This window comes from Lissotriton helveticus, chromosome 8 (genome assembly GCF_964261635.1).
Source record: "Lissotriton helveticus chromosome 8, aLisHel1.1, whole genome shotgun sequence".
Taxonomy (NCBI): Eukaryota; Metazoa; Chordata; class Amphibia; order Caudata; family Salamandridae; genus Lissotriton; species Lissotriton helveticus.
This window is the reverse complement of record NC_136069.1, coordinates 1,202,936,816-1,202,952,265: the sequence shown is the minus strand read 5'-3', so window position 1 is coordinate 1,202,952,265 and position 15,450 is coordinate 1,202,936,816.

Below are 15,450 nucleotides of genomic sequence, written 5' to 3'. Positions count from 1 at the left end.
GCTGTGCTGCTCCTACTGGTGCTAGCTTCAGTGTCCGGCACGTCAATAGCAGAACTTTGTGCACTTTGTGCATTGAGTAGGGCCTCCAGCGCACCGGTCATTCCGGCTATGCCCCTTGTCAACTGGTTGCTGTTATGAGTCAGGACTTCCTGACTATTGATGCTACGCCTGCATAGCAGGGATGTGGCTGTTGCCAGGCGGTGGGTAGATTTCTCTGTTCTCTGTGCGCGCTGCTTCTCCCTGCGCCTTGATGTGATTTCAGAGTCCAGTTTTGAGCACAGTTGTTCCATGGATTGTGACATGTTATGCATGCCTGTTGCCATGCTTTTGTTAACCTCCACCAGCTCCCTGATGCCCTTGCCAATATCCTGCATGTTGATGTTCAGGTTACGCATTTGTCTTTGACAGGACATGATGCCCTTTCTCTGCATCCTCTGAATCCTGACCATGGTTCCCTCCAGGCCCCGGAAGACGCTGGACCCCTCCCCACGTGCACCTACACTCCTCCCTTGTACTGTGCGGCGTCTAGTGGTACTTGGTACAGGCTCTGTGCTGGGCTGCAGTGTGGCAGTGATGTCAGCTTGAGACAAGTTCTGTGAGTCTTCACCCACCATTTCATCAGCAGCTGTCTTCATTTCCGGGAGTGGGGAAACGACATGCCTCCTGCTAGGGTGTGCAGCAGGTGTTTCTACTACAAGGGATGCAGGCATTTCTGGTGATGAGACCAATAGTGGTGACTGTGAAGGAATTGTGAAGCCCTGCATTTGTTCACTGATGTCAATTTCTTGGGAGGGTGGCTGCCCACTCGGAACACCTGTGTCCTGGGATGCACTGGGCCCTGGCTCCTGACTGTCATCCCTCTCGGGTGCCGTGCCTTCTGCCTCCTCAGACTGCCTTCTGGATGTGTGACCTGTGGACATATGAGCACATATCAGCTAGGTGCAAATGTGTCACAGCCACTACAATTAAACATATAACATTGCACTTTGTACATGCTGCCTGCCCTTCATTTTGTCTGCATTCATTTAAATAACTTGTTGGTTACAGTGCTGTGTGACATGGTCTTTCAATAACTGACTACGTGTACCATGATGCATTGCTACAGTTTTGCACAGACACCCTGGAACTGGGGTAACTTAGCTGCAAGGGGTGAGGGATGGATGGGGGTGTGAGGGGGATTGCTGTGCATGCATCTTACCTTTTTTTTGTTGCAGATTTCGCCGAGCTGTCCACTTCTCCCAGTCCATGGACGCTTTCAGCCTCCAGGGTTGTGGCTACCAGCTCCTCCAGGTCGGTGAGGGGGGGTGCAGTGTTCTTTCCTCCACCTGTTTTCAGGGCCTGTTTGTGGTGGTCAGCCAATTTTTTCTTTGTGAGGCTCCTTAGGTCATAGAACCTCTTTTTTAAATCTTCAGTGACTCTGGTGGTCACTCCCACTGCATTTACTTTCTCTAAGATTTCCAGCCAAATGTTCCTTTTTGTTAATTCTGGCACAGTAAGGGACTGCTTTCCAAAAAGTCTGTGGTGTACCTTTACCACCTCCTCAACAAGGACCTGTAGCTCCATGCTACTGAATTTAAGCTTTCTTTTCCTTTCAGCCTGCTCAGTGTCCCTGCTGCTTTCCATGTTAAAGTTTTCAAAAATCACAAGCTCTGTCTGCTGCTGCTGCTCCCGTTCTCTCAGCTCCAACTGCCTTTCCAGAACCTTCTAATTAGTTGCAGCTGCCTGTGTAGCCACTTCCTGGTAGGAAGGGGGAGGGTGGTTGCACCTGATTGGCTGTTGTGTTAAGTTTCACTTTTGTTTGCTGTCCGATTCGGAAAATACCGATCGGTATTTACCGATCGGTATTTACCGATCGGTATTTCCAATGCATTCCTTGGGCCTTTTGGCCCATAGGAATGCATTGGACATACCGATCGGTAAATACCGATTCAGTATTTTCCGAAAGTCCGATACCGAATTTTACCGATTCGGAAAAAAATACCGATTTTTCCTCTACATCTCATTTACCGATTTTTAAATACCGAATCGGTAAAATTCGGTATTTAAGAATTGGTAAAATCAAATTACCTACATCTGGCCCTTAATCCCCCAACTTAGAACATGCTATAGGGCGCTTTTGCACAGTAGTGAAGGTAGGGGGTGGGGCTTGAGTAGATGGGAGTGCAAATATGCCCTGTGGCGCGTTTTAAGTTGGCAAATTAAATCCTGTTCAAGCCAGATGTCCCCTAGGGGGCAACTAGTCCAACAGGTATCTCCAGAAAGTACCACGGAGCTGTGTTGCAGAGTGTTGTAAAAAGGGGGCATGCCCTTTGAACACCTCTCTGCAACACAGCTGCCTTGCGCATACTGGAGGTACCTGGTGGGCTAGTTGGCTCACAGGGGACCTCAGGATTGAAGAGGAATTAATTCGGCAATCTAAAACGCGCCACAGAGCGTGTTTGCACACATGTTACCTCAGGCCCTACCCCCTTCCTTCACTATTGAGCAAAATACTCCTGTAAATTCTGCCGAACTACGAATTCCAATTTACTCACCTGAAACGTCAGTGCTGCATCTTTGAGCGCACTACTGATCCTAAAAAGTAATTCTAACCATGTTTACAGTAACTTTAATTACCTTCCATAGGATATCATTGCCTGATATATAAAATATATATACATTAAAAAAAATAGTAAATTAAAAAAAATTACAATGTCAATATTTTTAAAAACATTTATTTTTCAAATTACATAAAAATATGTAATGTAATTTAAAAAATAAAATATCTAAAAATAAATAATGTAAAATAATGTTGTAAATCAGTATAAAAAAATATAACAATTAATACATTTAAAAATGATCATTTACAAAACCTTAGAAATTCACTGAAAAAACCATAGGTTTTACACACATTATAGTTAGGAATTAGCATTTAAAAAACCTTAGAAATTCACTAAAAAGCCACTGATCATGTCATTAGTGATGTAATATGTGATGTCAGCAGCAGTGCATTGCGGGCGCGCAATTTATAGTTAGCTGAACTAACTATAACGGGGGAATTTCAATGGTTTTGTATGAGTGAAATGTCCAGCTAACTATAACATGTGTGAAACCTATGATTTTTTAGTGAATATACATATATATATATATTTTTTATCTTTTTCACTGAAAAAAAACATAGGTTTCAGACATGTTATAGTTAGGAATTAGCATTTACAAAACCTCAGAAATTCACTGAAGAAACCACAGGTTTCAGGGGTGTTATAGTTAGTTAGACATTTCACTCTTACAAAACCATTGAAATTCCCCCTTTATAGTTAGTTGTACTAACTATAACTCACGCACACGCAATCCACTGCTGATGATGTCACATATCACATCATTCATGACATGGTCAGTGACATCACTGATGACATCACTGATCACATCACTGATCACATCATACAGTGAATGTGGTTTGCTTCGATATTTAAATAAGTATTATAAATATATAGGAATCTGCCTTGAACACTGAGTGAAAGTATAAGTGTCTGAATGGAGGATTTAGTAGCAAAGTGATTGATTGTCCAAGTGACGAATTTAAAGTGTCTCACTAAATATATATGGGATAGTGAATAAACATTGTGAATATCTGTATCACTCTATCTCTTGTTGTGTAAACTGCTACATAAGTTGGTTACTAGGTATGTGAAAGTCTACATTAGGTATTAATTAGTTAAGTGAGTTTTTATTTGGGATAGTTGATGAATGTGCGTGGTAAGCGCACAGATGAGATCTGCACAAGGGTCGCCACGGGGGGATCTGTCTCCATAAGTATAGTACCAGCGTTCATCCTAGGGGGGGAGGTAGGACTGTCTAATCGATTCTCTCCTCTGTCCCAGATGGACTCTAATGATTGACTGTGTCCCGGAACTCTGGGGCAGGGGACCGGGATAGGTGGCGCAACCCATACAGTAAAAAATCAGACAGCCTCATGTAAACTCTTAAGTTGGAATGTGGCAGGTATTAGATCCAAAAGCACCGATACCATTTGGCTACAATTCATAAGGCAGTTTGACATACTCGCCTTCCAGGAAACCTGGGATCCGGAGTCTAGCTTTGTATTGGATGGTTACCATAGTTTCACCATTCCTGCTGTTCGAGGGACTGTGGGGAGGGCAAAGGGGGGTTTACTTTTTCTTATTTCTCTAAATCTTGCTGGAACTTTTAGAAAACTTAATGTGGAGTCAGATAACCTTCTTATAGTAGAATGGTCCGTCTCCGATCAGTATTACATCTTAATAAATTTATATAAAGCTATGGAAGGCTCCCAACAGAAGGAGCATTTTTGTGTGTTAGATAATTACTTGTCAGTCTACAAGCATAACAATTCCTTTGTGCCAAAGAGGTTTTTAATGGGAGATTTTAATATACATCCTTGCCCGTGGGACTGTTATGGTGGAGATGCTGTTGGGCACTGGAACGGGGGCGGGGGTACCCCATTTCGAACATAGCAAACAGGGTGATGCTCTGGAGGAATTACTTTCCAATTTAAATCTACTCGAATCGGGCAAGGTAGGTGGCAGAGAGATCATCCCCACCTTCATAGGACCGGGAGCAAATTCGGTTATCGACTATATTTTTTTATCCCCCCTAGTCTTGATTAAGACCCTGGAGTATAGAGTAGTGATGTCCATTTTTAGCAAACACAATCCGCCTATTTTGGAAGTTGAACTGGGGAGTAATCACCATCACCGACCCAGGAAGGGAGGCACTGCGGAACTTGTCTACAAAAGATCAAGGCAGACGGATAAAGTGGGATGCTGTAGTCCCAGATGCCTTATTTGAGGATCTGGCCGCTAAGGCTGAGGCCAATTTTGGCATCTGCCTTGATGGCCGTGCCGTGGGCTTGGAAACTATAACCTCCTTGCAAATCGCTGAAAATCTACATAAGGGGAGTAGGTCACATATTAGGAAGGCACACAAATGGTTTGACACCTCGTGTTCAAAGGCCCATGGGGTTCTTCTTAAGGCTCGCAAGAGGAACCCGAGGGATAGGGCTCTAGTCTCCTCTCTCCGTAAGGAGTACAAACAGGCAATCTCCATGCGGAAACGTAAAATCAAAGAGGAGGCCTGGGACAACTTGCAGTCTATTGATGTATTAAGGGACAGCAGAAAGTTTTGGGCCACTATAAATCAGCCATTCTTTTCGGAAAATGATAATCTAGACACAGAATGTGTAATTCCGGATGACACTTGGCTTCAACACTTTAGGAGTATCTATGGTGATAAGGACCATATCGAGTTAACATCAGGTAAAGACCTTACGGGTCACCCCACAAACCCTGTTAAATTCGATCTGGCTGAAGTAGAAAGGGCCATCAGAGAGACGTCCAAAAATAAGGCCCCAGGACCTGATGGGGTTCCTGCCGACCTTTACATCTTGTATCCTAACTTCTGGGCAAAGATTTTAACCAATGTGTTCAATGCATCTTCTTTAGTGTGTTTCCCCCCTTCTTGGGCCTCCTCCATTATCGTCCCCATTTTTAAAAAAGGGAGCAGAGGGGACCCCGCCTGCTATATGCCGATCTCCCTGTTAGACTCTGCCGTTAAGACCATGGGCAGAGTCATTCTACAGAAAGTAGGAGATTGGATGTCTGGCAGGGGGGTGCTCTCGAATCTTCAGTACGGTTTCAGGGAACATAGAAGCACCATGGACCAATGTTTAAATCTACATCTTTTGATAAACAAATACACAATAGCAAAAGAGGGTTTCTTATATCTCGGGTTCATGGATTTATCATCAGCCTTCGACCTGGTGAACCGCTCCAAATTATGGCGTATTCTGTTGGAAATTGGCATAGATGCACCCCTGGTTTATTTCCTTAGCGACCTCCACCAGGACCTCACGGCAGCCGTTAGGGTCACGCAGGATGGCAGGTGCGCGGGTCAATTTAGCTCTAGGCGGGGGGTCAGACAAGGCTGCATCCTGGCCCCACTTTTTTTTACAATTTACATTAACGGCCTGGAAAAATCCCTGACTGGGGCCAGTGCAAACATCCCACGTGCCGGGGGATCGGGTATCCCGGTCCTCCTGTACGCGGATGACGCCGTACTCATTGCTCGCAGAGGCCTGGGCCTACAGAGGATGCTGGACAATTTCGGCACCTTCATGGAGTCCCTCGACCTAAAAGTAAACAGTAATAAATCCCACGTAATGATTGTTGGGGCCCGTAGGAAGATCAGTAAGGTTAAAACATTTAGATGCCTGGGCGCGGAAGTCTCTAGGGTCCCGGTGTTCACCTACCTGGGAGTGCTCTTCGATGAGAAGGGGAATTGGGGCCCCCAGCAGAAGCAGAAGTGCAATGTTGTTGCAAGATCTACAACAGCCCTTCTTAGCTTCGCTAAAAGGCTGGGAGCAAGACCCATGGAGGCCATGCTCAAAATATATAAGTCCAAGTGCTGCGCAATCGTCTCCTATGGGGTCTCTAGGGTCCCGGTGTTCACCTACCTGGGAGTGCTCTTTGATGAGAAGGGCAATTGGGGCCCCCAGCAGAAGTGCAATGTTGTTGCAAGATCTACAACAGCCCTTCTTAGCTTCGCTAAAAGGCTGGGAGCAAGACCCATGGAGGCCATGCTCAAAATATATAAGTCCAAGTGCTGCGCAATCGTCTCCTATGAGGCTTCCATATGGGGCTACGCACCTTTGGGTAAAATACAATTGGCAGAAAACAGGTTCCTAAGATCCCTGTTAGCGGTACCCCAGTTGTCTCCGACTCTGTCGGTACACTCCGAATTAGGTCTGGGCTACATTACAGACTACCAAAAAGCAGCCCCATTGATCTGTTGGGTAAAGACGTGGCTCAACGAGGAAATCACCCTTAACCACCTTATCCAAAAGACTGTTTAGCGCTCGAGAAGGCAGATAGAATCCCATGGCTGGCATACATTAGAGCGGCGTGTATCAGACTGGGACGACCTGAACTATATACAGCCCCGGAGGGAATTAAGAAAGAGGATTTGGTGTGGATTAGATATAATTTTCGGATCATGCTGGAGGCAGATAGGGAGGAGGTGGAGCTTAAAAAACCAGGTGCAAGAAGTATCTACGTCTTATAAGACCTCTTCATCTATTGAACCTTACTTGAAGATCGTCACTAAGCCTTTCCATCGCTTCTTGCTGACAAGATTTAGGTTCAATTGAATTCACTTCACTCTAGGAATTTTCCCGCAATGGGGTAAACCAGAACAGTCCGCACCATGCTCTTGTGACAACTTCTCTACACAAGACACACTCCATCTCATCATGTTCAGTGAACATTTTTCCAAGGCGCGTAAAAATTCCTATATCCCATATTACGTGAAGCCGGTTTTCTGCAATTAAGGCCCGCACTCTTATATTTGCAACTGCTGAGTAGCGGGCGCGTTATTTTTAGCGTAGCAAGCTTATTGGTGGCTGCAGCTAGGATGAACAACAAAAGACGTATTTGTATGCACTAGAACAGTAGGTCGTAAGGGGGGCACTCCTGTTTTTAAATCTATGGAAACATAAAAAATGCACTTTAGACTTCATACACTGTAGTTTCTATTTTGGAGCTACAGTATTGTTGTAGATATCTGCTATCAATTGCTTCTGTGTAAATCGTGTACTGTAAATAGTGTATATACATGAATGATACTAAAGGAATGCATATTATCTTTTATCTATTTTATCTTTTATCCATTTTATCTATTTTTATGCACAACGGATGTATGTATTGCTGTTTCTTTCTTTTATGATTTTAATTAATCGAAATAAAGATTTTTGACTGACTGACTGACTGAATGTGCGTGTGGTTGGGTGGGACTTGTCTGACCGTCCAAAGATGTGTAAATAGTTGATTTAGTAGGTATATGAGGTTAAGACTGTGTGTGGAAACAGTTGTTTGAGTGAGTGAATCTCTTTATGGGTGTGGTGATGAGTAAATATATTACTCAATGATGTATGTCCAACAAACTAAAAATATAAACGGCAGTGTATGTGACAATTGTTGTATATAAAAAAGTATACATAAGACTCAGTGATTGTATGTGTGAGATATGGATAACTGTATAGTTGTCATAGTGATTTTATAACACACTAAGTATGAGTCACTATCTATATGAATAAATAAAGTGATGTTTGTGTGAGTGAGTAGCTTAGTAAATATAAGTATGATCAATTATTTGCATAAGTGAGTAGGATGTCTGCATAAGTGAATAGGATATGTGCTGGTGTGTAATGTTGTTGTAGGTGTATAAGTATATTTAAAAGTTTTCTATTGATCTTTGTTAGCATGTATGAGTGAAACTATAGGTAAGTGTTTAGATGTGTGTGTAGATCTAGGAATCACTGAGTGGGTTTTTAAAAACTTGCACTGGTGTGTCAATGGTTTCAAATATTGTGGTATATAAATAAATAATACCGGATCTATTTTTGGATGAATGAATGAATAACAGATAGCTCAATAAAATAAGAGTCAAGATTCGAGGTAGTAGGAGTTTCTGCAGGTTTATTACAGCATAAGGACAGGATCAGGACAACCTGCATAGAATGACCCAGCAGCTGCTGGGGCCGGGTCTGGGATGAGCGCGCTAACTTTTAATAACAATACATTGACTTATATACATAGCGCAAACACATAGCATTACATTGCAGTAGGCGTAGCAGTGGGTGGAGCAGAAGGCGTGACGCGTAGCAGTCGCGAAAGATAACAGTAAAAAGAGGTGCAACTGGGAGTATACATAGACATGTGATGCAAACGTAACAGATTATGTCATGAAATGGGCGGAAACATAGGAGGGGGCTACCTAAGGAGCCGGGACCTCTAACCTAATGGTGCGCGAAAACTGGCAATGACGTATTACTAGGAGAAGCTGGGGGCTACGAACTCTGTGCTAGGAGCAGAGACTAGAGTCTGGAGGGTCGGAGCGACATGTACCTAAACCCTATCTGGTATCTGATGTTTAGGGAACATGTTGATATAAACTAGGAGTCATGAGGGGAAAAGCTAACTTGACTCTAAGACTGGACCATGCATTATTCTACATGTAGTGCGTGATGAAGAATATGAAATGACCATTAAATACAGTATTTCTCTAACGTGGAGACGAGAAGGCTAGACAATGACGGAAACTATTGATGCAGTTCAGTAGCTCAGGAATGCAGAAGAGGAGGACTGAACTGATAACTGGAACTATAACATACTTTTGGCAGACTCAGAGGCAGAGCCAAGCTGCACCGGGCACTGCGAGGCAGGAAGTAAGTGAAGGGTCGAGGATACAGGTGGGGGCTGTATCGCTCCTCAGCGAGGCTTTCAGGAGACAGGAGCTGAATCTGATGTCCGGGCCCTTTTGAGGCCTGGAAACGGGGACTTTACAATGGAATAACGTGCACACTGAGAAACGTGGCAACATAACTTTACATAGGCCTGATATTCGTAGTATTCACGAGGACTGGAAATTAACATACCAGAGGTGGACACAACTGTAATTGCGTCATTAAACAGACATGGGGAATAACATATGCATATTGGTCATGCACACATAACATATGATGGATGAGGCGTAGGGACACAGAACATGGCAAAATTTACTTTTCCACATTCCCTCCTTGTCACTACGTTTCCATCAGGAAACATCAATTTTCATGATACCATCTATCATTTCATACAGTACCATTTGCTCGTCTCGAATTGTCTTGGAACGGGATTTAGAACGGGGCTTGGGACTAGGAATACAAGAGGTAGCACACATGCTGCAAATCGCAGGGCCACATTGTATACAGAGGCAGCAGCTGAATATGATCGCTACTGCAATACCTAGAAAGGACAGGACTTTCCATCCCCATGCGGAAATTATATTCCAGAACCAACCGGACCATGTCCAGGTGCCTGGATCTTGGTGTAACAGATGGGCAATTTTATGGAGTCTGGTTTTGGCTGAATAAACAGACGGCGCGTTATTTGGAATGAAAATGCAGCAACTAGATCCGATGACTCTACAGGCCCCGCCCCTATCGGCCAGTATGACGTCAAGGACGAGACGATTTTGCAAAACGACAAATCTCATAGCAGATTGTTCTTCGGTTAAGTTACCTAGAGCAGAGGCAGTCTCATTTACTACAGCTTCAAGGGTTCTTGTTAACCTACGGATCAGTTTACTATTCTGGACAGGTCCTACAAAGAAGAAGAAACCTTTATTGAAATCTGTATACTGTTCTAGAGTAGTTTCAGTATAATCGACAATTGGGGACTCCCTTCTATGTCTAATGTGTACTAGATGTGTGTTTCTGTGATAATCAGATGGGGCTAGGAAAACAGGTGGCAGTAGGAAAGCAATGTAACAGGTTCCCTCCCAATCGAGGGGCAGACGGACATATGCAGTTTGACCACAAATAAAATAAGAATGACGTGAAGCTTTGAAAACAGATTTCCCACTGTCACTATACTTGACAACAGTAGTACATTCACTATGACCTACATGTACAGAACCATAACTACGGACACATAATTCGCCTTTGACAGGTAGTACTGAAATAGCAGGTAAGTCTGGAGTAGTATCAGACTGAACATTCAGGACCATGAAATTCGACGAATAATTACCTAAATTATATACTTCATTTTCTAAATCTAAACCTGTTCTGTGGGGGAGACCTTGCTTGTCTGGGAAACATGTACTGTTAAGAAAAGACATATCTGTTGAGGATGACGTTAACGTGGACCATGCTCCACACGAACCATTGTGTGAGAATGGATAAGGAAAGAGTGGCAGAACTCCCTTCGGCGTCTGGAAAGGGGGGAGTCGACCACACACCCAACAATTAGTAGCATTGCTGGTCTGGTGTGAGTAATGTAACATACGGATAAATGTGTTGTTACGCATAGCGAGGCGGTAAGAATATTCGTGAGGAGGCAGATCACTAAACGTGTGCTCTACTGTAGTATTAGCAGACATATTTACATGAGGAACTGGAAAATACAGATAGAACGCATAGCTGGTGCAGGAAATCAAAATGCTGATGAATAATATGAAACTCAGAAAAACGATACATCTGATTGAACTTCGACTGACTCTCTCACTATGGGGGTCTATTTTATACATGTCAGAAACAGTCTAACCGTTTCACCTAGGGGAGGACTTATACAATCAAACTGACTGACTTATTTTACTAGACCTGAGCTTTAACTTATACTCCTGTTGCGGAGTTTTCTCTACCAAGGGAGGGGTTGTAATAATGTCTTGTGCGGGACAGTCCTTAAGAGCAATATTCTGGCAGTCTTTCGAATCCTGGGAAATGTTTTTAGAAACGGATTTCAGTCCATTGAAAAGTTTAATATGAGAAAGATGGACCCATCCTTTTCTGCCTTCCAACTTGACGGCAGTACGGGTGGTCAAGAGGACCTGACGTGGCTCTTTCCAACGTGGTTCCAGCGGACTTGATCTGTCAAAATTTCTGATCATCACCAAGGAGCCTGGAACGATCTCGTGCGGTGCCACCTCGGTATTGTCTGGAAAGGCGGCAGCAACCTGTGAACGACATGAGTTGAGGGCAGACATCAAGGAAGCTAGGTAATCTGTCAGCATATTACATGAAACATCGGTAATACTTCGGGGTCTAGGAGTACCCCACATGTTAGGGGGGCGGCCGAATACGACCTCATACGGGGACAGACCTGATCTGGAATGTGCGACCATGCGCATATAAAACAAAGCGACTGGCAGAGCTACTAGCCAGTCCACACCTTTTTCTTTACAGACTTTGGCAATACGGATTTTCAGGGTCTGATTATGTCTCTCGACCAGACCGGCTGCTTCAGGATGGCGTACACAATGGAACTTCCACTGGTACCCTAACAAAAGGGAAACGTGCTTCATTAACTCTGAGGAGAATGGCTGACCGTTATCAGAATATACGACTCTAGGGAGTCCATACCTAGGGAAAAATTCACGAACCAACTGCTTGGCAGTGGTCGCGGCTGTGTAATCGGGAACTGGATATGCCTCTGTCCACCTGGACAAAGCGCATACAACTACAAGGACATACTTGAAACCTCGACATCGCTCCATTTGAATATAATCCATCTGGAGGACCTCAAAAGGGTGGTCAGGGGGCTGGAAACCACCTTGTTCCACCGGGACACTTTTACCTGGATTAAACTGACAACATATCATACAGGTGCGGACTTTCTGCTTGGCTGCAGCTCGTAAATGCTTGTTGAACCAAATGTTCTGGATACTGTCTAACATAGCTTTTTCTCCTAAATGCGCTGGACTATGTGCGGTATTGATAATGACTTGAACCATAGAATCGGGGAGAAACCATGTGGCTCTACCCTTAGTTAACCATCCTTGATCTGTCTGGACCCCTCCTTGTTCAGACCATTTCTTGATTTCATCGGGAGTAGCATGTAACTGGATATCTATGACATCTTGTGTAGGGTCCTTAACTGTCATACATGTAGTCGGATCTGGAGTATGTGTCTGATTAACTGGAATGTCTGGAGTCTGTGCTGTAAGCTTGGCTGTGCGGTCTGCTAGATCATTACCTTGGGAAATAATGTCAGTAACTTTCGTATGTGCTTTGCATTTCATGATAGCAATAGATGTCGGTAAATGTATGGCATCTAACAGGGCTTGAATAAGGAGACCATGCTGAATCTTGGTTCCATGAGAAGTCATGAAACCTCTCTCCTGCCAGAGCACTCCGAAGTCGTGTACAACTCCGAATGCGTAACGTGAATCTGTGTAAACATTTACTTTCTGGTTCTTGGCGTGTATACAGGCTTGTGTCAGAGCGACTAGCTCTGCTGCTTGAGCGGACAGGGTATCAATACGGTGTGTTTCAATAACTTCAGTGTCAGTAGTCACTGCATACGCGGCGACTAGTTCTCCTGTACTAGTTCTCATACATGAACCATCCACATAAAGTGTCAGGTCAGGATCTGGTAACGGAATGTCTGTCAGGTCTTGTCTTGGCTTTGTCGTAATATTAACTACTTCCACACAATCATGTGGGTCTGGATTTGAATTAACTGATGGTAACAGTGTAGCAGGATTCAGGACGTTGCAGCGTCTAATATCTATGTGTGGCTGGAACAGTGTCAATTCATAACCTGTTAAACGTGCAATTGTCAAGTGCTGTGTTTGTGTTCGGTTTAAAAGAACTTCTACTGAATGTGGGACTTGTACTGTCAGGGAATGTCCTAAAACTATGGAATCACTTTGTCTGATAGCTAGTGCTGTGGCTGCAACTGACTTGAGGCACGCAGGCAACGCCTGGGCGACTGGATCTAATGTGCTCGAAAAATAAGCACAGGGCTTGTATTGTCCTGCTTGATCTTGTGTGAGAACAGATAATGCTGTACCTTCGCGTTCAGTAACGAAAAGTGTAAAAGGCTTACTGTAGTTCGGTGTAGCTAGAACTGGAGCTTGACATAGGGCTTTCTTTAACTCGTTGAAACTAAGTGTATGGTCAGATGTCCAAGGGAGGACAGTCGATACGGCTGCCTCCTGTGTCGTTAACTGTATCAGTGGCTTGGCTAGAAATGCATACTGGGGAATCCATTGTCTACAATATGAAGTAAGGCCGATAAAGGCACGTACCTCCTTCTGGGTTCTGGGCTGGGGAAGATTCGCTATTAACTGGATACGGTCGGGTGTCAACTGCCTACCCCTCTTGGACAGCAAGTGTCCTAAGTATACCACTTGCTGAACACAGAATTGAAGCTTCGAAGGTGACACCTTGTGCCCCATCTCGGCAAGAAAATACAGGACTGTAAGGGATGCTCGCTTGCAGTCACGTTCAGAACGGGCTGTGATCAGTAGATCATCGACATACTGGAGCAGGGCAGTGTCAGTTGGCATGTGAATGTTATCTAGTTGTCTCTTGAGTGCTTGACTGTAAATACTAGGACTTTCTGTAAAACCTTGAGGAGCGCGTGTGAACATATAGCTCCTTCCATTTAAACAAAATCCGAAAAGAAACTGGCTGTCTGGATGAATTGGAACACTAAAAAATGCATTCTTGAGGTCAATGACAGTGAAGAACGTGGCTTCGGAATCAATGGCTATTAACAGGGAAGAGATATCTGGGACAACTGGGTACTGAGGAATAATACATTTATTAAGCTCTCGTAAATCAATCACTAATCGATATACTGGGGGTGCATTTGGATCAGTACGTTTCATGACTGGAATGATCGGAGAATTACATACATTGGAGTCAGTTTCTACAACTACTCCTTGAGCCATGAGCTCGTCAATAATTTTGGATAAGGCTGCTACAGCCTCAGGTGGCAATCTGTACTGTCTGATTCGGGGTAACACTACACCTGGTTTCAGGGTCACACGATGGGGTGTGATTTGCATGTAACCTACATCAGTTGGACCTTGCGCCCATAAATGCTGCGGAACATTAGACAATCTGGAATCAAAATCTCGTAATACATAGTGACCCTTGAAGTCACGTAGGAACAGACGTATTCCCTCTGGGGAGCAGCAAATAACTGCACCTAATTCTTTCAGTGTCTTAATACCTAATAGGTTTTCTGGACATGACTTAGTGAGTAACAGATCAGTAGTACGGGACAATGGACCTACTTCTAGAGTAACTGGCTTAGATATCTCATTAACTATTGGCTTTCCTGAAAACCCAAGGGAAACATTTCTTGAGCCTGAGAGCGGAGCCCCTGGAACTTCGGCGTGACTAATTGTGGTCCTACTTGCCCCTGTATCGATCAAAAACTTTCTGTCTTTCCCTAATACTTGACTGTGAACATAGGGACCTTCTTGATCTACAGGTATCTCGATGAGAGGCAAGCCTACCTCCCTCTCTAGGCTGTTTCATGAATATGGCTGATATTCTGGATACTCAGACTGTGCATACTGGTACATCTGCGATGTGACGTGCTGTGTTGCAGCTATAGGCTGCGGTGCTGTAACTGTCTGTTGTGCATTCTGTGACTGAGGAATCTGTGAAACTTGTTCTTGTCTAGGCGGACGTGGTCTTTCTTTAGTCTTACCAGTAGCTATGTTATGTTTCAGAACTGCACACTCGTTTATAAAATGACCTGGCTGTTTACAATAATTGCAGTTCCCTTTAACGGGAGCTGCAGGGTGACTGGCTTGATTCGGACCCCTCTTCTGACTGTCTTGAGGAACAGATTGTGCAACTAGCACTTTCATTTTCGTGTCTTTCATACGTTTTCTCTCGTGTTCTTGCTCTTCTCTGATTCTATTCTGGTGATACTGGAGCATCTGGAGCATCTGGGACGGAGTATTTGCTTGCCAGGTGCTTTCGACTTTCAAAACTCGATTCTTAATTTGTGGACTTGAATTCTCGACTAGTTTAGGAACAAAAAGATGAGGGTATGACTCACTACTTGTCTTGAGACCACTATTAATACTAAAACATTTTTCAAATCTAGAATAAAAATCACTAATATCTTCGTCTTGTTTCTGTTTACAGGCTGA